The sequence below is a fragment of the Anabrus simplex genome, chromosome 4 (assembly GCF_040414725.1).
Source record: "Anabrus simplex isolate iqAnaSimp1 chromosome 4, ASM4041472v1, whole genome shotgun sequence".
Classification (NCBI taxonomy): domain Eukaryota; kingdom Metazoa; phylum Arthropoda; class Insecta; order Orthoptera; family Tettigoniidae; genus Anabrus; species Anabrus simplex.
Genome location: NC_090268.1, coordinates 354,207,490 through 354,231,195, shown reverse-complemented (window position 1 = coordinate 354,231,195; position 23,706 = coordinate 354,207,490). Strand labels below are relative to the sequence as shown.

At 42.5% G+C, this 23,706-nt stretch overlaps 1 protein-coding gene across 1 annotated transcript in view; it reads right to left on the bottom strand.

Moving 5' to 3' along the window:
• The window catches only part of LOC137500498 (uncharacterized), a 208,515-nt gene extending 188,719 nt beyond the window's left edge, over positions 1-19,796 (bottom strand). The window contains exon 1 of the mRNA XM_068227407.1: positions 19,492-19,796. The gene's annotated coding sequence lies outside the window, so the exon portion shown is untranslated. The remainder of the gene's footprint in view (positions 1-19,491) is intronic.
• Between the last annotated feature and the right edge of the window lie 3,910 nt (positions 19,797-23,706).

Below are 23,706 nucleotides of genomic sequence, written 5' to 3'. Positions count from 1 at the left end.
CTTAGACAGTAGAACGCTGGTCTTCTGAGTCCAACTTAAAATATTCCATCCTAGCTCAGTCCCCAGGTATTTGAAGGTGCTCAAATACGTCAGCCTCATGTCGGTAGATTCACTGGCACGTACAAGAACTCATACGGGACAAAATTCCGACACCTCAACATTTTCGAAAATCACAAACACTTAGTCAATGGGACGTAAAACCTATATTATTATTATTATTATTATTATTATTATTTACAACACGCGTGTATGACGTCGGAGCGATCTTATACTGTACAGTACAGTAAATCATAGTTCCAAGAGTGTAATGCGGGTCTGCCTACCTGTTAGGGGCTTCAATGCCGGCCAAAGATATCTGGAAATGAAATGGCGTATGGCTTTTTAGTACCGGGAGTGCCCGAGGACATGTTTGGCTCGCCAGTTCAGGTCTTTCGATTTGACTCCCGTGGGCGACTTTCGCGTCGTTTTTGCTAGTGGCTTTACGTCGCACCGACGCAGATAGGTCTTATGGCGACGATGGGATAGGAAAGGCCTAGGAGTGGGAAGAAAGCGGCCGTGGCCTTAATTAAGGTACAGCCCAAGCATTTGCCTGGTGTGAAAATGGGAAACCACGGAAAAACCATATTCAGGGCAGCCGACAGTGGGATTCGAACCCACTATCTCCCGGATGCAAGCTCACAGCCGCGCGCCCCTAACCGCACGGCCACCTCGCCCGGTTCTGCACGTCATGATGAGGATGAAATGATGATGAAGACAACACATACACCCAGTCCCTATGCCAGAGAAATTAACCAACGATGGTTAAAATTCCCGACCCTGCCGGGAATCGAACCCGAGACCCCTGTGACCAAAGGCCAGCACGCTAACCATTTAGCCATGGCGCCGGACAAGACATCTGGAATAAGCACTGACTCGTTCATCTCTTGTTTCTAGACCTTCTTCCCTTTTTACCACTGTACAACATATAATTGCAGCTAAAACAGCAGCAAGGTTTGCTTTGTTTGTTGGAGCCATACTCTCAAAAACACTGTAAGTAGAACAACTAGCTCGTTGAGAACAGCTGATCCTTAGTTTTAAAGTTTATTAATAGATGGCAGCACATACACATCTTAGTTCAGAAGTGAGTTCATAGATGGCCATTCTGATGCTTCCACGGATTTTATAAAATAATTTTACCGTGAGCAACACAACTTGTTTTGAACACATTTTTATAAAATTAATTGTACAGAATATTTTACGAAACATTTTACCGTGAGCAATAGGCATTACAGTGATCGCATAGACCCAACCTATAATCCCTCATTGAGTATAATTACCCTAGTGTTAACATAATTCCAAGAAAAACTAAGTGTAGACGTCTAGTTCATCTACCTTGCTGACGTCTGAGGTTACGTGTTTATGTGCACAAGAATGGATGGATTTGATGAATTATAATACAGTTTCATAACATGTTGTTTCATTGTAATTAGTGTACACCATTTCCATTAGCTTTTGAGTGAAATTAGTAAAGAAGATGTTTTCGGTCTGATAACTTTTAGTTCCCCTTCACTTCAATGATAGTTGAAGGCTAACTTTCTATAATGATGTAATGAGCTTCAAATTTAAATTAAATGTTAATTACAGTAAAATTTTCAGGCTGAAAATGTTCGCTGAGCCAGGAAATGCCACACAGGTTCAGAGAACACAATGAGTGGTGAGAGAGTGGTGAAAGGCGCAGATCAGTTTATGTCGGAGAAAGCCCGACAAGGTCCCGGGATGAGTGGGAAGGGCGCGGGTGGAGTGCAGTGATATGCGTGGGCCTAAAAAGAATTAGGTTTTCTTACATAATTGTGACGCGATTATGAAACCGCTGGGTAGAAACGAATTGGCATATAGGCAACTATGTCTTCACCTTCATCTTGTGCCTCTCTTCTCACATCCTGGTGAGGTCGTGAGTGCCAACTGTGTCATGCATGTGGACTTGGTTCTGTGTTACTGCCGGATGCCCTTCCCGACGTCAACTCTATAAGTAGGGTTTCCAAGCACGTGGGGGAGGGGGGTTCATTTTTAAGACCAGTTATTCAAGAACAGTTAACCGGTATTTTACTTATATTCCTTCTTCTTATTTTTATTACTGTGAGGACAGAAATGGGAAACTACCTCACTCCCCACCATAAGCCTTCTATCGAGATAGTTGGCCGTGCTGTTAGGGTCACACCTGTGAGTTTTCATTCGGGAGATAGTGGGTTAGAATCCCAATGTGGGAAGATCTGAAAATGTTTTTCCGTGGTTTCCCATCTTCATACCAGGCAAATGATGGGACTGTACCGTAATTAAAGTCAAGGTCACTTCTTTCCCACTCCTAGCCCTTTCCTATCCCATCGTCGCCATACCACCCATCTGTGTCGGTGCGACGTAAATCAAATTTTAAAAAATACCATCTCTTATAGGCCTACATCACATTATGGCGTCATCGTCGGTTTCGGGCGTGGCCTTTATTAAGGTACAGTCCCAGCATTCGCCTGGTATAAAAATGGGAAACCACGGAAAACCATCTTAAGTGCTGCCGACAGTGGGATTAGAACCATCTATCTCCCGGATGCAAGCTCACAGCTGCGCGCCCCTAACCGCACGGCCAACTCGCCCGGTATGATATTGTTAACCGTAGCAGCGTATACCACACATTTCATATGTCCCAGCAGATAAAAGTCCAGTGGATTAAGGTCAGGAGACCGGGGCGGCCAGTACAATGGATCTCGAGGCTGGACCCACCGCCGTGGTGTGGCTAAATGCTAGGGGCACATGTTCCACTAGTACAGGCAACTTTCCCCCAATATGGTGAGATAAGCTGGTCTCTACATTCATCGGGGTAGCATGTATTGATCGATAAGTTGATCATGGATAATGCCACACCACACATTGCGTCCAAAGCGCCGTTGAAGATTAGCGACAATGGTACCGTGGGTTTTTTTAACTGTCCTCGTGTGTACGTTATGCAACATTAAGATGCCATCACTTCTCAGTGTGGCCTCGTCGGTGAACAAACCGGACAAAGCGTCATTATTTTAGTGGCCATCTGTAACGCATGTACCTCAATATAAAAACCCTTGTAGGACATCTATGTTTATAGGGTCACATTTTCTTTGTTTTGACCCTAGGTGTCACCCTCCCGCCACCCTGACGTATGTTACGACATGTCTCCTTTACGTCGCACCGGCGCAGATGGGTATTATGGCGACGATGGGGCAGGAAAGGCCTAGGAGTTGGAAGGAAGCGGCCGTAGCCTTAATTAAGATAGTGGTAATTGTATATAGTCATACTACCGATAAGGCAGTAGACAAACAAAGGCTATTTTGCTGATTATAACAGCAACAATCAATCGATCGATCGATCAATCAATCAGTCAATCAATCACTACTGATCAGCACGAAGGGCAGTCGCCTATGTGGTCTTACCGGTATTTTATGTGCCCTCTCCTTTTCTTCCTTTTCACTTCTGGTAAGCCTTAAGAAAGGATAGTTGACCAGCTGTTCTTTCTCTTCAAACCATCTGCACCAAAATGATATCCATGCCTCTAACATTAAACAAAACAAAATAAACGAGAGTGTGTTTGTTGTTTACTACAACTTCAACCTCGATCAACCTTCATCACCTACCGTATCGTAACTAGTAAGGCAGGGCAAGTGAAACAAGGAAATGCATGGTTATCGAGCGTCACGTACGGTATATTAACACGCGGCCATTTGAGCAAGTCGGCCGCTTTATGGGCGGGGTACTGCAGAGCATTAGGAAACTTAGAGCAAGCTAGTCCAGTGGCTTGTCTGCCTTTCAACAGCTTGGCCTCGACTAGAGCAGTGGGTGGATAAATCAGTCAGGAGAAGTAAGCCAAGGGTCGCAGGTTCGGATCCCAGTCCCACGCGGATCTCATGCCACAACTGTATAATCTCAGTAAGACAGTCGAACATCAATTGAATAGTGACATTTTGGTGATACTGACATCAATTACATCTGAAAGTATGTCGGTAGCAATGGATTTAGGGGACAGCTATTTCATTTATTTTTAATCCTGAAAGTAATTAAGAACTTGGCACGCCAACTAAAATATCAAAAAGAAACGAAGCAAAAATCACAGATTATTTTTTACAATTGGCTTTACGTCGCACCGACACAGATAGGTCTTATGGCGATGAGAAGACACGAAAGAGATAGGAGTGGGAAGGAAGCGGCCATGGTCTTTTTAGGCAACATCCTGGCATTTGCCTGGAGGAGAAGTGGGAAACCACGGAAAAACACTTGGAGGATGGCTGATGAGGAAATCGGAACCCCCTCTACTCAGTTGAATTCCTGAGGCTGAGTGGAAGCCGTTCCAGTCCTCGTACCACTTTTCAAATTTCGTGGTAGAGCCGGCAATCGAACCAGGGCCTCCGGGGGTGGCAGCTAATCACACTAACCACTACACCACAGAGGCGGACTGATGTGATCTACTGCATGTAAATGAAGATGTGTAGTAAGACAAAGGAATTAACCAAACGTGGCTAAAGTACCTGCCCCAGCTGAAAATCGAACCCGAGGTTTTGTGAACCGAAGGTCACTACGCTGGCCATTCAGCTAAGGAACCGTACTGGAAACTCGTGTGTAATTGGAAGTAATGACAGGCTACGCTCAGACTCGCAATCCATCCCAGTACTGTTTAGTCCAGGAGTGGCCAGTGCGGTTAATTCAGACTCCCAGACCTCTGCGAAGAGAAATTAAAGGCTCTCGTTTGTGTACAGCTAGCATCAGCAGAAGACAGAGAGCGAACGAGGCTCCGTATAGTGGGCTATCGCCGGGGTCAAGTTAGGTAAGCGGCTGAGCGCGGGAGAAAGTAATTCGAGTCACGTCTGGGGTTGTCGGGGCCTCGACATTCTGAACGACTTGTACTTCATCATAGTGTTGTATCTACAACTTTAAACTCAGTCATACTTTTATTTCACAGCTATAATACTAACAGGCATCGTATTATTACTTGATGTATTGGTACTATTCGACGTTGTTCTTTGTTTCATGGTTCCGTAAACGCGAGAGTAAATGCATTACACGTGGAACAACAACAACAACAACAACAACAACAACAACAACAATAATAATAATAATAATAATAATAATAATAAACAAGCAAGCTGGCAACGTGGCTCGAGGCGTATAGCTTTTAGCTTGTAGTCCAGAGATGGTAGGCTCGAACCCCACCTTTGGCAGCCTAGAAGACAGCTCTCCGTTGCTTCCACATTTTTACTTCAATCAAATGTTAGGGCTATACCTTAATTAAGGACATGGCTACCTCCTTTTTAGTGCTAACCCTTTTCTATCCTATCGACAAAAAACTGTGTGTGTTAGTGTGACGTTAAACCACTTTCATATTTCTAGCCCTGTTCTCACAATTTATTGGGGTTGGTATTTGTTTTGTATTTGACCTAGTTTTACCACCGGATGCCTTTCTCGACGGCAACTCTATGCTGAGGATGTCTTATGTGACACTTTGTAGACATCCAATTCCCGAGCCAGAGAACATACACAGCTCAAATCCTCCCCAGGTCGGGAATCGAACCTGGGGTCTCTACTTCAAAGATCAGTAGGCTGACCATTCAGCTAAGGAGCCGGACAGATTAAACCACTGTTAAATGAAGGTTTTTGAGGTGTAGTTAATTTAATCGGGTGAGCAATTTAATGCACCACTAGAGATCATTGATATGTCAAGAATTATGCTGGGGAATGAGAAGTCTTCGTTCACCCTGAAAAAAATCTTCTACCTCAACTGTGATCGATTACGTGAGCCTGGGATCTTAAGTTGGAAGCAGCAATAAATCTCAAAAATATTCACAACAGTAGAAACTTACGGGATAGGAGACAGAAACCCCTATAATCCTACTTACACAGTTCTCACGTATAGCACGCTAAGAACACACTGTAGAAATACCATCGAGGTCCTCTTCCTTGATTATCGTTAGCCATATAACTATTTACACAAATATATCTTACAGAAGGTATGCATGAGTGTGTCCTTCACTGTAGCAACGCAATTTGTACACTCGACAGAATTTAAATCCTAACGTGTCTTTATCTATCACGTTTACTCTGAATTCTGGTTGGGTACTCATGAGTAGAGCCTCCGTGGCTCAGGCGGCAGCGCGCCGGCCTCTCACCGCTGGGTTCCGTGGTTCAAATTCCGGTCACTCCATGTGAGGTTTGTGCTGGACAAAGCGAAGGCGGGACAGGCTTTTCTCCGGCTACTGCGGTTTTCCCTGTCATACTTCATTCCATTGCCACAGAGGAGTGCGACAGGCAGCCGGCACAATTCCTATCCTCGCCGCTAGATGGGGCTTCATTCATTCCATTCCTGACGCGGTCGAATGACTGGAAACAGGCTGTGCATTATCATTCATGAGTAGCATTCTCGGTTTGTTTTACACAAGTGTCGCGGAGTAATACTTTTGGAGGTATCGGCGGGGAGTATAATTAGTCCAAGTACTTAGTTGCTAGCATTCCTTGTTTGAAATTTTACTGGAGAATTCATATCGCTTCAACAAAGGCTTACGGCAATAAATCTTCCCTTGAAACCCAGATTAGCCAAGGTACCTTTAGTAATCCAAGAAATACGCAGATAACCGAAGTAAGTTTCTTTCGGTGTCGGAATTTTATCCTGCCGGAGTTCTTTCACGTGCCAATGAATCTAATGGCAGGAAACTGGCACATCTATGCTCCTTCTAACACCACTGGAAAGAGCCGAGATTGAACCCGTCAACTACAGTTCAGACACAGTCCCACACAGATAGGTATTATGGCGACGACGGGATAGGAAAGGGCTAGGAGTGGGAAGGAAGCGGCCGTGGCCTTAATTAAGGTACATTTGCATGGTAAGAAAATGGGAAACCACAGAAAACTATCTTCATGGCTGCCTACAGTGGGGCTCGAACCGACTATCTCCCGAATGCAAGCTCAGACCGGATATAGTGGTGTTAGAGAAGAAAACAAAACGTGCCGCTCTGATCGACATAGCTGTCCCAAACACCGGCGGGAAGCTCCATGGAAAGTATACCGAAAAGAATAAACAAGTACACACCATTGGTGGAGCATATTCAAAGACTATGAAGAGGTGATATTTGTGTCAATCATCCAATCGAATATCTTACAGCTGTTATACCTAAAACTCTGTTGGAAGAACTAAAGAAGTTGGATGTTAAGACCAATATCTACAAGACTACGCAGAAGGTGGTGGTGATGGCTACGACTGGAACTGATCGGAAATTTATGGGTTCAAATTCTACGTAGAAATGTAGTGTAAATTAAGGTTTATTGTGCTTTGATTTTCTAAAATCTGTACAATTGCACGAATAATATTATCACGAAAGAGTGCAATATAAATAAATAAATAAATAAATAAATAAATAAATAAATAAATAAATAAATAAATAAATAAATAAATAAATATTCAGTGTCAAATGCAACAAGACTTAACGTGGTCCTTGATGGCCCCAGCGAATTATATATATATATAATATTTATTAGTCCTAACGCATCCATCATGCATACTTAGTTTGAAGTCTACCAGAAAACTTGTCGGGTTAAGGCATTTGCACAGATGTATGTATTTTACGTAGACTAGCTACCTGTCCCGGCTTCGCTCGTGAGCAGTTATGAATTTAAGGTAACTGGCTACATTTTACCGAGGACTTGACCTTGTATACATCAGTCATTTTTCCGTATTTTGATAAGGATTAATTAAAAAGCTGTTTTTACTGTAAGTTTGACGGTTTTTACTGCAAACTGCAGCATAAGAAATTTATTGTGAGCTTCCGGATGCAAGCTCACAGCTGCGTGCTCCTAACCGTATGGTCAAGACGGACGGACGGACAGACAGACAGACAGACAGGATCATGGACTTTATTTTATACTGTGTAGAAATTATAAGATTGCGAAAGAAGTCGTCCGGCTGTCTTGGCTGAATTGTCAGTGTCGTGACCTTCGTTTCAGAGGATCGTGGTTTCCATTCTCGGGCGACTCGGCGATTTCAGCCGTGTTTGATTAATTCTCCTGTATTTCTCGCAAGGTATACCTCGTCATATACACCCAATTCACCATAATATTTACTACCAGAGAAGGATGCAATAGTGAATACATTTCTCCATATGGGGTTGAACTCAGGAAGGGCATCCGGCTGTAAAACAGGGTCAAGTCCACAGATGCGACACGCTTTGCATCTGCAACCCTACCAGGAGCGAAAAAATCGGCAGAATAATAATAATAATAATAAGAAGAAGAAGATTAGGAAGGCAGCGGTGGAGTTTGGAACTAATCTGGCATTCACCTAGTGACCGGACGAGTTGGCCGTGCGGTTAGGGGCGCTGTGAGCTTGCATCCGGGAGATAGTGGGTTCGAACCCCACTGTCTGCAGCCCTGCAGGTGGTTTTCCGTGGTTTCCCCTTTTCACTCCAGGCAAATGCTGGGGCTGTTTCCTTCCCACTCCTAGGCATTTTCTACCCCATCGTCGCCATAACACCTATCTGTGTCGGTGCGACGTAAAGCCAATTGTACAAAATAAAAAATAAAATAAAAGATAAAATACAGTAGGTACTAGGGAAAATCAATGTTGGGGCTATGCGCATGTCATTCGTTGAAAACTGAAGCCAGTGCAATAGGGTGGGAAGCAAACCCCTAGACCTCGGACGAGAGAGAATATGATAAGTTGTCCTTGGAAGTAGCACGCTGAGTGCAAGTGTATTACAACATCGTCTTTCCTTCGTTCCGATGAATCACAGTCATATAACGGATCCTAATCACTTCACTTTCTGTTCGAGATCAACCAAGATTTTCTTGCCTTCTTTCACTCGTCTTTATATATGTCCGAGGAGCCCAATGAAAATACACTTGCTGGACTATTTGTTGAGTGATATAGATACTTCTCCTTGGTTCAAAAGGTCGCAGGTATTGTTATGACCCGATACATCTTTCAAACATATACACTATAATCCTGGTAAACACGACGAGAAGAGGCTATCACTCCAGCGCGAATTTCTGTTATAACCGTGCAATGAAATACAAAAGGAATAATAATATTTAATGCCACTAGATTATCGAGCGGAGTGGCGGCGCGTGTCAACGCGTTACGGCTATGGAATCAAGCTCTGCATTCGGTAGGCGAGTGGGTTCGAACCCGACCGTCGGCTGTCCTGAGAATGGCTTTCCGTGGTTTCCGATTTTCACTTCCAGGAAAATGCCGGGGCAGTTCCTATTCACAGGCCAGAGCCAATTCCTTCCATCATTATTCATTTCATCTTCATTAGCTCCTCAACTGTATGGCATAAATGTGCTGGCCTTTGTTCCGGCGGGTCCTGGGTTCGATTACCGGCCGGGGTCGGAGATTTTCGCCCGGAAGGACGTGGGTTCGAATCCCCGTCAGGAAGTCGTAAAATTTAAGAAACGAGATTTCCATTTTCGGAGGTGCATATGGCCCTGAGGTTCACTCAGCCCACACCAAAAATGAGTACCAGGTTAATTCCTGGGGGCAAAGGCGGCCGGACGTAGAGCTAACCACTCTACCCCATCACGTGCCGAGGTTAACAATGGTCAAACGTCTGAGCCACTCAGCCCGGCAAAAACCATCTTTAGGGCTGCCGACAGTGAGGTTCGAACCCCCTATCTCCCGGATGCAAGCTCACAGCTGCGCACCCCCAACCGCACGGTCAACTCGCTCGGTGAAAAAACAACAAAAAACAGCATTATCTGTGCATACGTTATTTAGACTATTTACTGTGAATACCGTTGATATGGTGGATTTTAAGTAAACTCTGAACTCTCAGATCTCTTGGAATACACCTGCTGTTAAGTTCATAATGTTATTCAGGTTATAACCACCTGTCGAAAAGTCAAGTATACAGTTGATGGCAGTTCGGGAGAACTGATGACACAGTAATTGCTCATAATGATTCCTTTATTTCCTATCATTTTCGGCGACGATGTGTTGGGAAAGGGCTAAAAACTGGGAAGGAAGCGACCCTGGGCTTAATTAAAGTACAGACCCAGCATTTCACTGTGGCGATTATGGGAAAGCACGGAAAACCATTTTCAGGGCTGCCAACTGTGGGGTTCGAACCCTTTATCCCCCGCAGCAAGCTCGCTCGGTGCTCAGAATGAAATGTACCAGTGTAATGAATAGAGACGTTCATGTAGATTACAAGTTTCTTCCAAACACTTGGGACAAGTTTGGAGGTAAATAATAGGATGCATTCGACGCGTGATGTACTGTAGCTTCCCTTTCATGAACTTGTTACTAGCCAGCAGATGGTCACAGCCAGAACGTGGGGAAACTCCAGACATCATTTCATGCTCCGCAGTACCGGATCGTGACCGCCAGAGCTGCACTTTATTCTGCAAGCGTGGGTGAGAGAGAGAGCATCGGCATCAAGTAAGCGAACACGTAGTCAGTTTCCATGCTTCCAATGAAGGTACATTCACGATGTTAACTAGGCGCTCCTCCTCTACCTTCTAAGTCTACAAGTTCAGTACAATGTAGCTTATTAAGACACTAAATAAATTACGTGGACTACTTGATTGAATGGTCAGCGTTAAGGCCTTCGGTTCAGAGGGTCCTGGGTTCGACTGCCAGCTGAGTCGGAGAATTTAATCGCGTGTGATTAATTCTTCTCGTTCAGGGACTGGCTGTTTGTGTTTGTTCGAACACTTTCCTCTTCATATTCAGACAACACACTACACTACCACCACCACAGGAACACGCAATAGTGATTACATCCCTCCACATAGGGTTGCGTTAGGAGGGGCATCCAGCCGCAAAACAGGGCCAAATCCACGTGTGTGTGTGTGCTACAATTCGAATCTGCGAACGAGGAGATAAATGCTAAGGAATAAATTCGACGGATGAAGCAGTACCGTACGTATAACGTGTCTTTGGTGGTAAGGTCTTGTGAAGCGAATTGCAGAGGATAGGTTACCTAGGAGAATAATGAACTCAGCATGGATGGTAAGAGAAGTAGAGGGAGAGCAAGGCGACGATGACTGGACTCAGTTTTCAATAAATTAATAATGAGATGTGTAGAACTAAACGAAGCCAAGGAGTGAGTTGTAAATAGAACATTATTGAGATGCTTATTCATTCACGGAGGTTTGCAAAGAGACCGCTGTAACGTTGCCCAGTTGAAGTGGACCATGTTTTAAGGGGCATGTAAATAAATAAATAAATAAATAAATAAATAAATAAATAAATAAATAAATAAATAAATAAATAAATAAATAAATAAACAGGCCACCTTCAAGTACTACCGGACTGAACTGGGATCGAACCCGTTAACTTGGGCTCAGAAGGCCAGCGCTCTACTATCTGAGCCACTCAGCTCGGTGGGGCCCAAATGGAAAAGAATGCCACACTCAAATGGGATCCCGCGGTTGTCATTCCACGATCAAAACTTGTGAGCCTCTGGCATTATAGCAGAATCATGTAAAAGCCGACTGCCCTAGGCAGCCCTGGAGGTTTACAAACTAGAGTTAGGCCATTCGCAGACAGAGTTTACCAGCTCATTTTTCCTCCTCTCCTAGCCAGCTGTTCGTGGGCTACCAATCCAATTGGTTACCACCAAGCACATAGCAAGAGCGGGGATCCAGGGGGTCCATGCTCTCTCGAGATTCCTCCAAATGTTTGAAAGTATAAACATTACTTTTCACAATCAAACAATCACTTAGTAAACCGAGATCCTACATCGACTGAAGTCCTACTGTCCATAAATTCTTCGTCCTGTGATGATGATGATGATGATAATAATAATAATAATAATAATAATAATAATAATAATAATAATATTCTTTTTAATATTGTTATTGGCTTTAAGACCCATTGACTACTCTCACGGTTTTCGGAGACGCCGAGGTGCCGGAATTTAGTCCCGAAGGATTTCTTTTACGTGCCAGTAAATCTACCGACACGTGGATGACGTATTTGAGGACCTTGAAATACCACCGGACTGAGCCAGGATCGAACCTGCCAAGTTGCAATCAGAAGGCCATCATCTCAACCGACTGAGCCACTCAGCCCGGCGTCCTGTGATGATGGAGAGACATAACTTAAATTGAAGTTCCTCTCTGAAGACAAAGCATCAGAGTCAGTACTAACAGCTGTGTGTCTACTATGGTGTCAAGAGTGAAAATCCATCTGGAATGCAAAATGTTTAGGACAAGTGTGATAGAAAATATTATTATACTGTATATTATGAACACTGCCTATTTCAGCTGCTGAAGTGTAAACTCATTCTTTTGTATGATGAGAATAAAGATCTTCTTACGGAAAAAATGGGCAATAAAACTCTGAACTTGTTCCTATGTCTGTCCACTATCCAATACGACTTACAAATGAGGAGGTTCCGGATGTAGTGGCCAGCAGCAGAGGCAATATAAGTAGGAGTCTGGTTTTAAGAGAGTAAATACTTTCCAAATTAAACTGAAAATATATCTGACAAATGTATATATTTGATTTGGTGTTTTATTGAAAATATTCCATATAGGCTATCAACTAATGTCAATTTTTTTAAGCTGATATAAATATTAATTTTATATGTATGATTTATACTGTATTACATAAAATAGTCATGTTAGCAGTAAATTTCGACTTCCAATTTGGTTATCAAATGGGCCAAGTTGAACAGATCATATCATTTCACTGAATGCTAGAAACAAGCCAGCTAATAATATTATATTTTGGGCCTCCTCCGAAAAGAAATCCTTACTAGGACCTGGTTACCACACCAAATGTTGCTTAACTTTGGAGATCTCACGGGATCACTGCTTGAACATGGCTATGCCGTTGGCATAACAGTGGTAGAAGATGACTGTAAATTCAATGAACATAAACTGTTGTCATTTCCGACATTGTTATGAAGACGCGTCCTTTTAAGATTTCAACACAAAGATATACAGTCTAAACAATACGTCAGCCAGTTCTTTTATGTATTAAATGTTTTATATTCGATTATGAACGGTCTCAAACCAAGCCTCGAACTTTCTCATAGATTGTGACCTACCTCTTTCAGTCTAATAGTGAGGATGCATTATTGACAACCTGGCATATCATTTACCGTTTATTGATTTCTGAAGTAACTCTTTAGGACTTCTGACGAAACTTCAATGTCTCTTTTCAACGCACGATACGGTTCAATAGAGAGACAAGGCTAAGTTCATCCTTAGAGCTTCCGGGTCTGCTTCATCGTATATCGATCATTGGAGGAGAGAGAAGAACTGGGGCAAACAACAGACTAGCCAGAAAACGTAGCCTCCGACACTCCAGGCTGACCTGCCGCGGAAATCAGTACCGACTACTCTAATTGTTATTTACGTTGCAAGCCATGTGCGAGGCTTTACGTGTGAGTTGAGATACATTTCGAGACGAATACGAGAAAAATTGTCGGCCATGTGACGTACAATATTTTCCATTCCTCTGCCTCTTTTTCTTCCTGGGATTTTTCCCAAATTTCTTGGGGTGGCCACTTGTGCGGATTTAGCCCAGTTTCACGGTTCAATGAACCTTGTGTGGAGGGATGTAATCACTATTGCGTGATTCTGTGGAAGTCGGTATTGTTGTGTGTAGATGGAGAGTCGTGTATAGTATGCGCACCCTAGTGCTAAATCGGTCGACCTCGGTTATCTTCGAGATTCATATTGGCAACCTTTAAAACACAAACTGTGCGACATCTGGCGTACACTTCACATACTGGTAACTTACTGTTGTTGTTTACACAGCAAAGCCAAACTATAGAATTCATGCTAGGAACAAGATTCGCATCGAGAAATGTTATATAATGCGTGAGTAACACAGTTGTTGGCTTAAGATAATAAAGGTTTAGAAAATTCATATAAATCGATCCTATTATCGATTCAATTCAGATTTCATTTCTATTCAGTTGGCAGTAATACCGGAACCGGCAGTGCTCCCTCCTTACTCCTCAATACAGTACAAAAATCTATCACTAAAACGTGTGCGCTTAATACTAAGACAAACTAACACTCCTAGTCCCCGAGTCAGAGAAATTAACTATACAGACTTGAAATACTCCTCCCCAGTTGGTACTCGTACCCACAACCATCTCAACGGGAGAACAGTACGTTGACCATTCAGCCAAGCAGTCGGACTTCGTGTTGAATTTCTTTGTTTTTATTTAAATAAGATGAACACATTATGCTCAGTTCAGGACCCATCATTCAAACAATCCACGCTACCGGTATCCATGAGAGAATCTATATCATTCAACATTTAGTCGACCACATGACAGTAATAATGTTATTGGTTTTAAATCCCACTAACTATTTACTGTTTTCGGAGATGCCGATGTGCCGGAATTTAGCACCACAGGAGTTCTTTTTCGAGCCAGTAAATTTACCGACACGAGGCTGACATTTTCGAGTTCTTTCAAATACGCTCGAACATCAAGCCTCAACCGTCTGCGGAACTAAGCCGGGCGGCCATATAACGAAGTGTAGCCATCTGATAAGTATTTAAGTAACTTTTATATACATTAAAATGATTTTCTGATGGTACGCTTTTATGTTGGCAGAAGTTGAGTAAGGAGTCGATGACCTAGACGTTACGCCTCTATAAGCAACAACAATCATCATCATCATCATCATCATCATCATCATCATCATCGTCATCATCATCAGTTGAGTACAGTAAAGTAAAATTCCACCTAAACATATGAAGTTCCACATAGCATAAAATAAAAGTTATTTACAAAGCAACATTGGGCGTGATCAATACTTGGATGGATGACAACCTGGGAACCCCACGTGATGTTGGATCAATTCCCTTAGGAGCTGCCTGTCACAGGCGGTAAAAGAGTGCTCGGTTCACCCGGTAGGACGTGGGTTCGATTCCCCGTCAGGAAGGCGAAACATTTAAGAAACGAGATTTTCTCTTCCGGAGGTGTACATGGCCCTGAGGTTCACTCGGCCTACACCAAAAATGAGTATCATGTTAATTCCGGGGGATAAATGCAGCCGGGCGTAGAGCTAACCACTAAACCCCATCAAGTGGCGAGGTTACGGATAGTGGAAACCTTTACCTTCCACCCCTCCAAGGGCCTTCATGGTCTGTGCGGAGATGACTTTTCATTGCCCATAGGAATTATGTGGTAGGTCGTGTATTGATATTCTAGCTCAGAGTGCTTTAAGCGAGAATGCCTTTGCTAGCGAGAAGTGTTGTTTTCAGTGCACTTCGTCTTTTGACTAGATAATATTTGTTACTTTCATTGATCTGTCTTGACTTTGACGATATGAAAGTGACTGAGATATGAGCGATGCTAGTAATGCAATTGTTGATGCAGGCAGTCCCTGCTATGAACTGTGTGAAAATATCGTTCATAGCGTCGGTTGGTGCATGCATTTTAGTGGGCTTGGCAGACTGATATGTAACAACTTCGGCTCGGTTAGGAAAGCAACGGGAAACTACCTCACTCCTCATTTTCAAAGAGTGCCTCTTCAGTGGCGTCTAGGCCATCCATGACACTTAAGGATGGAGATGTTGGGGATCAAACCGAACTTCGGGCTGAATACTCAACATACAGATGCGAGGTACCCGTACTATTGGCACGTTGAAGAAGCCATTTCATAGCTAATATATCAGCATCGTAACTCAAATTACCTTAAGACTGATAGCAAGTGAAGGGAAGTTAAACACATAATACTGTAAAGATATGTAAAATACTTCTACCAGGAGACTTGGCTGTGCGGTTAGAGGCGCGCAGCTGTGAGTTTTCATCCGGGAGATAGTGGGTTCGAACCCCAATGTCGACAGCCCTAAAGATGGTTTTCCATGGTTTCCCATTTTCACATCGGGAAAATTCTGGGGCTGTACCTTAATTAAGGCCACGGCCGATTCTTTCCCACTCCTAGGCCTTTCCTATCCCATCGTCGCCATATGACCTATCTGTGTCGGTGTGACGTAATCTACTCCAGTTGCTACCAATTCATGTCCCTTCCCGTAACATCAGACATCGACTGCCAGTAGCGTAGCGAGGATGGCCGATGACGGGGGGCGCGGGTTATAGTTACAAAATGCCGATAGAACGTAGTGAAGGTGTGTATGTGGTGCGCGCATATATAACTTGTCCTTGATATTCAGATTGCAGTACACTACAAAATCCTACATTAAAATACAGAACAAGAACCATATAATGAAGTTCAACAGTTTTACAGCGAATTGTACGTTTAGTTTACAAACTAAATTCCAATTTTCGAGGCTTCTTAGAGAATAGATTCAACAGATCTGTTGGTTTTACAATTATGTATCTGAATTTTTGTTTAGTTTATGTTTATTTTCTTTTTGTAAAAAAATCCAAGGGGGGATTCTAAAACCCGCGCAGTAACACCCCCTACCCTCGCTACGCCCCTGTCAACTCCTCAAGTTGTACAGAAATGAATCCGAATCACTAAGGTAAGGATTTTTAGACACAGAGAAGTTAGAATGCAAACGTAGTTGAACAAGGCGCAAGTACCATTTAATCGTTCTACAGTGATGTCGGCGAGTTGCATACATTTTAGGGGTTCTGATAGTTCAGAACGCTAATATCTATGCAAATCTCATTGCAGAACTGTTGTGCGGGCTAGGATACTCTTGCGCCTTGGTTAAATACGTTTGCATTCTGACCTATCAGTGTCCAAAAGTCCTTTCCATATGAATCACTCAGGAAATCTTGGTTTATTCAGGCCCTAAAATCCCTGAGTGAAATTAAAGTGAAGACAGATGTATTCCACTCGCCAGGAAGTGACATTCGTACACATCATACGGACGCCTCATAGACAAAGAATTTCTGGTGTCCTGTTCTGCGTATTTAGTAAACGAAAAATTTTCTTCTTTACCTGTCAGTCACTTCAAATGTGCACATACTTTTCTGGCTTTATGTTCCCTTCTTCTGTATGGGTTTTGTAAATGAGCATATGATTATTATTATTATTATTATTATTATTATTATTATTATTATTATTATTATTATTATTATTATTCGTCTCATTGGCTGAGTGGTCAGCGTTGAGGCCTTCGGTTAACATAGTTTGAATTGCTGAAGTTAATATTTTTTTTTGCAAGCTGCTTAACGTCGCACTGACACAGATAAGTCTTATGGCGACGATGGAATAGGAAAGGGCTAGGTGTGAGAAGCAAGCGTCTGTGGCCTTAAGGTACAGCCCCAGCATTTGCCTGGTGTGAAAATGGGAAACCACGGAAAACCATTTTCAGGGCTGCCCACACTGGGGTTCGAACTCACTATCTCCTGAATACTGGATACTGGCCGCACTTAAGCGACTGCAGCTATTGAGCTCGGTGAAGTAGTTATTATTATTATTATTATTATTATTATTATTATTATTATTATTATTATTATTATTATTATTATTGACTGCTGTGGGACACTAACAAAGAGATTCAATTAATAATGTTTTATATAATTCTGTTTCAATTAAAAGCGAAGAAATTCATGCTGGGTGGCGAGTGAGGGTAAACCCGATAATCGTCCCCCTGCGTACATTATTGTTCCTACAGTGTCCTTTTCAAACTTCTGAGATAAATGCTAGATATCATAGGATATCAGACAGTACTAAAATATACCATTTCCATGTACAAAACTTGACATGATGCTGAAGTGGAATAACAAAACATATTTAATCTACAAGACAAATATGTGCGTCTGGTTGCTTCTGCCTACTCTTGAAAGTCTACTGGGAATTCGTATTATGAGCTTGGTATAGTAGTTCAAAAAAGAAAAAGAAAGAATGAGCGCATGCAGTTCCTCGCATTTAATATTTTATCAGACTTAATTATTAGTCTACCAATACATAATTCACCTGCCAGGCGGATACAAACCCTGAAGATACCCACAACAAACATATGTCTATAGGTTCAATTTTCTTTAATGTCTGTACATCTTTGGGCCACTTGACAAATTATTTGGGCCTGTTAGTAGATTCGGCTCTGAGCTTGAACGTACAACATTATCAGGCAATTGTCAGATTAACCGTTGGAGTTCGAACATCAGGTCTCCGAAGGATGCACCTTCCCAAATCTAAGGATGAGCATAAATTTATGAAGTTCTCTAAAAATATGAAGGCTTTAGGAAGCTTTTTAAAAGTAGTTTTTATATTATTAGTTTCCTCTTCTTCTACTGCTTACCCATCACTGGATATGGTTTATCTAACCAATAATATGCACGGTCGTATGGTGAGGGATGATACTGTTCCAAATTATCTTAGTTCCGCTGAAGATGAAACGTATGATCCATACTTTACGCTGCCATATGAAGTATTTGATTCGCCTGTTTGACTGGTCTTTTGGAACAAGTGTTTTCACATTTCTGCCTAAACTCTGGTAAAAATAAATCTATATTGTTACAGTATTTCTCACTCTACCCCATCATACACTCGCCTGACTCACATATGTATCGCATGTTTTGCCAAGAAAAGTAAAGCACATTTTAAATTTTCCGTATTAAATAATCTGTGTTTTTAATAATAGTGTTGTTCATTTCATATCCCACTTTTACGATTTTCAGAGACGCCGAGGTGCCAGAATTTTGTCCCGCAGGAGTTCTTAAATCGACCGATACGAAGCTGACGTATTTGAGCACCTTCAAATACCACCGAATGGGACCAGGATCGAACCAGCCAAGTTGGTCTCAGAAAGTATCTGTTTTTAAACCTACCTCTGTCAAACAAATTAACGAAAGTTCTTTGCGTCACAACCAACAATCGAATTTGTAATAAAAATGTTCCGAACTATTTGGTGTGTGTTTAGTTGTGGAGTACTTAAGATCACAAGTCATAAACAGATTATAAAAATAACTACACGTTTCAAAATGCCATGAATTCCTTTATCTTTATTTGTATTTCCATTAGGATATATTGTTGATAATTTACTTCATATCTGGCAGAAATCCACGTTAAAGTCAAGCACTGAGTAAACGAGAAAGGGACACACGTCAGATTACGATACCATTAATACTGGCAAGACCTATCATGATATGTAAACAGCATACGATATGAATTGGTCATAATGCATTTTACGAGTTCTATAAAGAAGCTGTTAAACGCTCGATAATGGACGTAGAAAGCGTTAATAAAGCTTGAAACAATGCACCCTTGCAATCCCGATGTTGACATTTTACGCAAATGTTTGTGTGCACTTGCATAAACAAAAGAGTGCGATCTATGCAATACAGCGCCTTCTCTCGGAGACTTGTATAACGGTGTTCCTTTGAACCATGATTCATGCTTCACTGCTGTCTGCTGGACCCTACAAGTCTCACGAGACGACTGGGTTTTAAAACTACCCTGTTAGAAACACTGTTAGATACCATTCATGATGCAAGAAAAATAAAAGCAGACCATGATACAATAAAGAAGCCACCACCATAGGGTTAAAAATAGCATCTGAAGAAGTTAGAAAGGAAGGATTTGTTTAGATGTGGGTGGGCACTTTGCGGTGGTCCTCACCATGCAGCGTGATGCGATGGACGTGATCCAAGATCTTCCTGCTGCTGCAGCCGCCGGTCAATCGTTGATACCAGCAGACTTTGTTTTTTTTAAGGGGGAGGGGGCCAAGCAGAGCCCGGCCGCTGCACCAAAGAAGACGTGCACCACGCTTAGTGCTGCATCTCTCACACAAGCACACCACTGCACAAACACTATGTACCAGAGGGCTTTGTTCGCCAAGGCCACCAACACTCACAACAAAAGAAGTGTGTCCCCCCAAGTTCAGCGTGTGCTGCACACAACACTACACTGACAGGCACTGTACAGCCCACGATGACGGCAAGCGAGGGCAGGCGAGCCAGCAGGCAACTAAAAGCTTGTTTCCAAAGCCGTGACGAGAACTCGGGCCGATCCGAATCCCACCGACCTCTGGCGAGACTGCCCGAAGAGAGGGGAGAAGGAGATGGAGAATCCAGCGGACTACAACATCCATCCCTGCCTCCTGCCACAGGGAGGAACAACTCGTGGTGCATGCTGCTGCCTGCAATCTTTTGTGTCTTCTAGACCGCCAGGAATACTCAGGCAGGGACTCCCTGCTAGTAACGTCACTGCCTTCGGAGGACAAAGAGAAGTAATATGACTAACTAGGGTTACCATGTTCTGAAACCCCAAAATGAAGCCACCCTCAACGGGATTGATCAACACGCTCTTAGGACTGCCGAATCCCGAATGAAACAGTTCAATTTTATGTTGTCAAATGGCTATATTTACATAAGAAACACACAAAATAAAAAATATCACTGGACTGACTTTTTTAACAGTTCATTTTGTTGGCACAAATATTTAAAATAATTTTTTGCAATTCACATGTCTAAAATTAAATATTACATTGCATTTCTTCTTACAGGATCAATTGTTAGGCTATTTCTCACTTTTTTCCACTGTGCCTGTTGGCTATTAAGAAGAAAAACTCAGCTATGAAAAATCTTATAAAATAAAACAATGCTTCTGTGACGTACATTCTGAAAATCAATACTCAGTTGTTTCAACTTACCTAATAAGATGATTTATTGGGTGAGAAATACGTAATTTGATGAAAATGCAGCTGGATGAATACACTAGTTCGCTGGAGTCTACACGTGTATCGAACAAACATAAACTGTTTAGTGAAATCCGGAAGGAAGGAGAACTATCGCAGCTATCTCTAAGCTAGCTACAAGATACCGGTAGATACATCGATTTTAAGCAATGTAAATCGATATTTATATATTTACTTGTTGACGATACGAGATGAAAACAAAAATCAAAAGGTCTTACTTCCCACAAAAAAAAAAAAGAAAACAACTGCAGATATTAGCAGAAATCGTTAAAAAAAAGTACTTTTACGCTACGTTAAACGTCATAAATACGGACGGACGTATGGTAACCCTATGGCTAACCACCTAAGAAATGAAGAAATCGTCAGGAAGAGAAGTTGACTCAACTCTTATTCTTCTACCGTTTTCCTCACGTCCGACTCATTGGCTGAATGGTCAGCGTACTGGCCTTCGGTTCAGAGGGTTCCGGGTTCGATTACCGGCCGGGTCGGGGATTTTAACCTTCATTGGTTACTTCCAATTGCTCGGGGGCCTGATGTTTGTGCTATTCCCAACATCCCTGCACCTCACACACCGCACATAACTCTATCCTCCACCACAATAACACGCAGTTATCTAGTAATGGCACATGTCGCCCACCCTCATCGGAGGGTCTGCCTTACAAGAGCTGCGCCCGGCTAGAAATAGCCACAAGAAATTATTATATACCGCTTTTCTCACATCCTGCTGGGGTCACGGGGCGAACTGTGTTGCAATATGGATTTGGTGACATTTTACGGCTAGACAGGCCTTTGGGCGACGTTGAGATAGGAAATGGCTAGGGAAGGAAAGGAAGTGGTCGTGGTTTTAACTAAGGTACAGCCCCAGCATTTGCCTGGTTTGAAATAGGGAAACAACGGAAAACCATCTTCAGGGCTACCGACAGTGGGGTTCCAAACCACCATCTCCCGAATGCAGGCTCACAACTTCGCGTGCCATACCGCACAGCCAACTCGCTCGGTAAAGGTGACTTCATTGTCTCTTAAAATCCATATTTGAATTAAGTATTATTGAACAACAGCAGGTGGGAAGGATAAGAAAGGCTATCCATAGTCCTCCCTTCACGCACTGCTTGCGACAGATTCAACTGAAGTAGCCGGGCTCAGTGGCGCAGACGGTTAAAGCGCTGGCTGAGATGTCAGATTCGATCCTGGCTCAGTCCGGTGGAATTTGAAGGTGCTCAAATATGCCAGGCCCGTGTCTGTAGATTTAGCGGCACGTAAAAGAACTCCTTCGGGAAAAAATTCTGGCACATCGGCGTCTGTGAAAACTGTAGTTAGTGGGATGTAAAGCAATAACATTATAATTCAACAGAAGTATTCCAAAGTATACCATTTATTTTTTATTTATTTATTTATTTATTTATTTATTTATTTATTTATTTATTTATTTATTTATTTATTTATTTATTTATTAATCTGCGTACCCTCCAGGATTGGTTTTTCCCTCGGACTCAGCGAGGGATCCCAACTCTACCGCCTCAAAGGCAGTGTCCTGGAGCGTGAGACATTAGGTCGGGGTATACAACTGGGGAGTGTGACCAGTACCTCGCGCAGGCGGCCTCACCTGCTATGCTGAACAGGGACCTTGGTGGGGGAGGGGAAGATTGATAGGGATAGATAAGGAAGAGGGAAAGAAGCAGCCATGTCCTTAAGTTAGGTACCATCGCGGCATTTTCCTGGAGTAGAAATGGGAAACCACGGAAAACCACTTCTAGGATGGCTGAGGTGGGAATAGAACCCTCCTCTACTCAGTTGACCTCCCGAGGATGAGTGGACCCCGTTCCAGCTCTCGTACCACTTTTCAAATTTCGTGGCAGAACCGGGAATCGAACCCGGACCTCCGGGGGTGGCAGCTAATCACACTAACCACTACACTACAGAGGCGTTATTTATTTATTTATTTATTTATTTATTTATTTATTTATTTATTTATTTATTAGTTTTTGGCCTTCTCTTACATGTAAACTTTTACGATGAAAGGATGACATGCAATCCACCCTTTTCAAGGCCCATCTTACAATACGATTTATCTATACCTATGGGTAGGAAACTTTACAATCGAAGGAGAATTCAGATTTTAATCTCCGCAACTGTGAGCTTGCATTCGGGAGACAGTGGGTTCGAACCTCACTGTTGGCAGCCCTGAAGATGGTTTTCCGTGGTTTCCCATTTTCTTACCAGGCATGTGCTGAGGTTGTACCTTAATTAAGGTCATTGCTGCTTCCTTCTCACTCCTAGCCCTTTCCTGTCCCATCGTCACCATATGACCTGTGTCGGTTGTAACAAAAATGCTCTCTACGGCATTTCTGTCATCGATATAGTCAATCTCTCGGAAATGTTCGATATAATCACCTAGTATTGATCGCTCCACGTTTAGATCCTGGACCATTTGACGATATGAAAAATTCCAATTATGGAGTTCATTTAACCAAGCTGTTTACTACGTGACTCTAACCGCGAAGCCACTTGCTCCGTACAGAGCCTTTCTCTACTGCTGAGTAGTAGGTGAAATACAAAATGAATAACACCAGAAATATTAAAAGATGGGATCTTCTTATATCTTAAAGTACCTTGCCCAACGTCGAGATAGCAGTCTACTGAAGCCCTGCGTTATGCTAAATCGACGTACTTAAGGCTGTGTCAAAAATAACACTGATATCTAAGAAAAAGGAAGAAATGGAACAAGCTGTTGATTTCAAAAGCCAATTGTAGAAATTTGAACTAATTGTTCAGATAGTGTTGCAAACAGTACAATGCACTAATTTAGCATTGCATTTAGAAAGTGTAGAGCTTGATAAAGCGTGTTCTCTTATTCGGAATGGGAGCTGATAATCTATTTTGCTACGGAAATAATTATGAAGAAGCAATGGCATCAGCTACATTTTTGGCAAAGAGGTGGGGCATTCCACCACGATTTGAAAATGAAAGGATTCGAAATGTTAAAAAACATTTCGATCAATTGGGTTAGGATGAGAAGCTAGAAGATCATAAAACATACTTCAAAACTACTGTTTCAATGGCTGTTTGGACATTATTATAGTCCAATTAAAACCGGGCGAGTTGGCCGTGCGCGTAGAGGCGCGCGGCTGCGAGCTTGC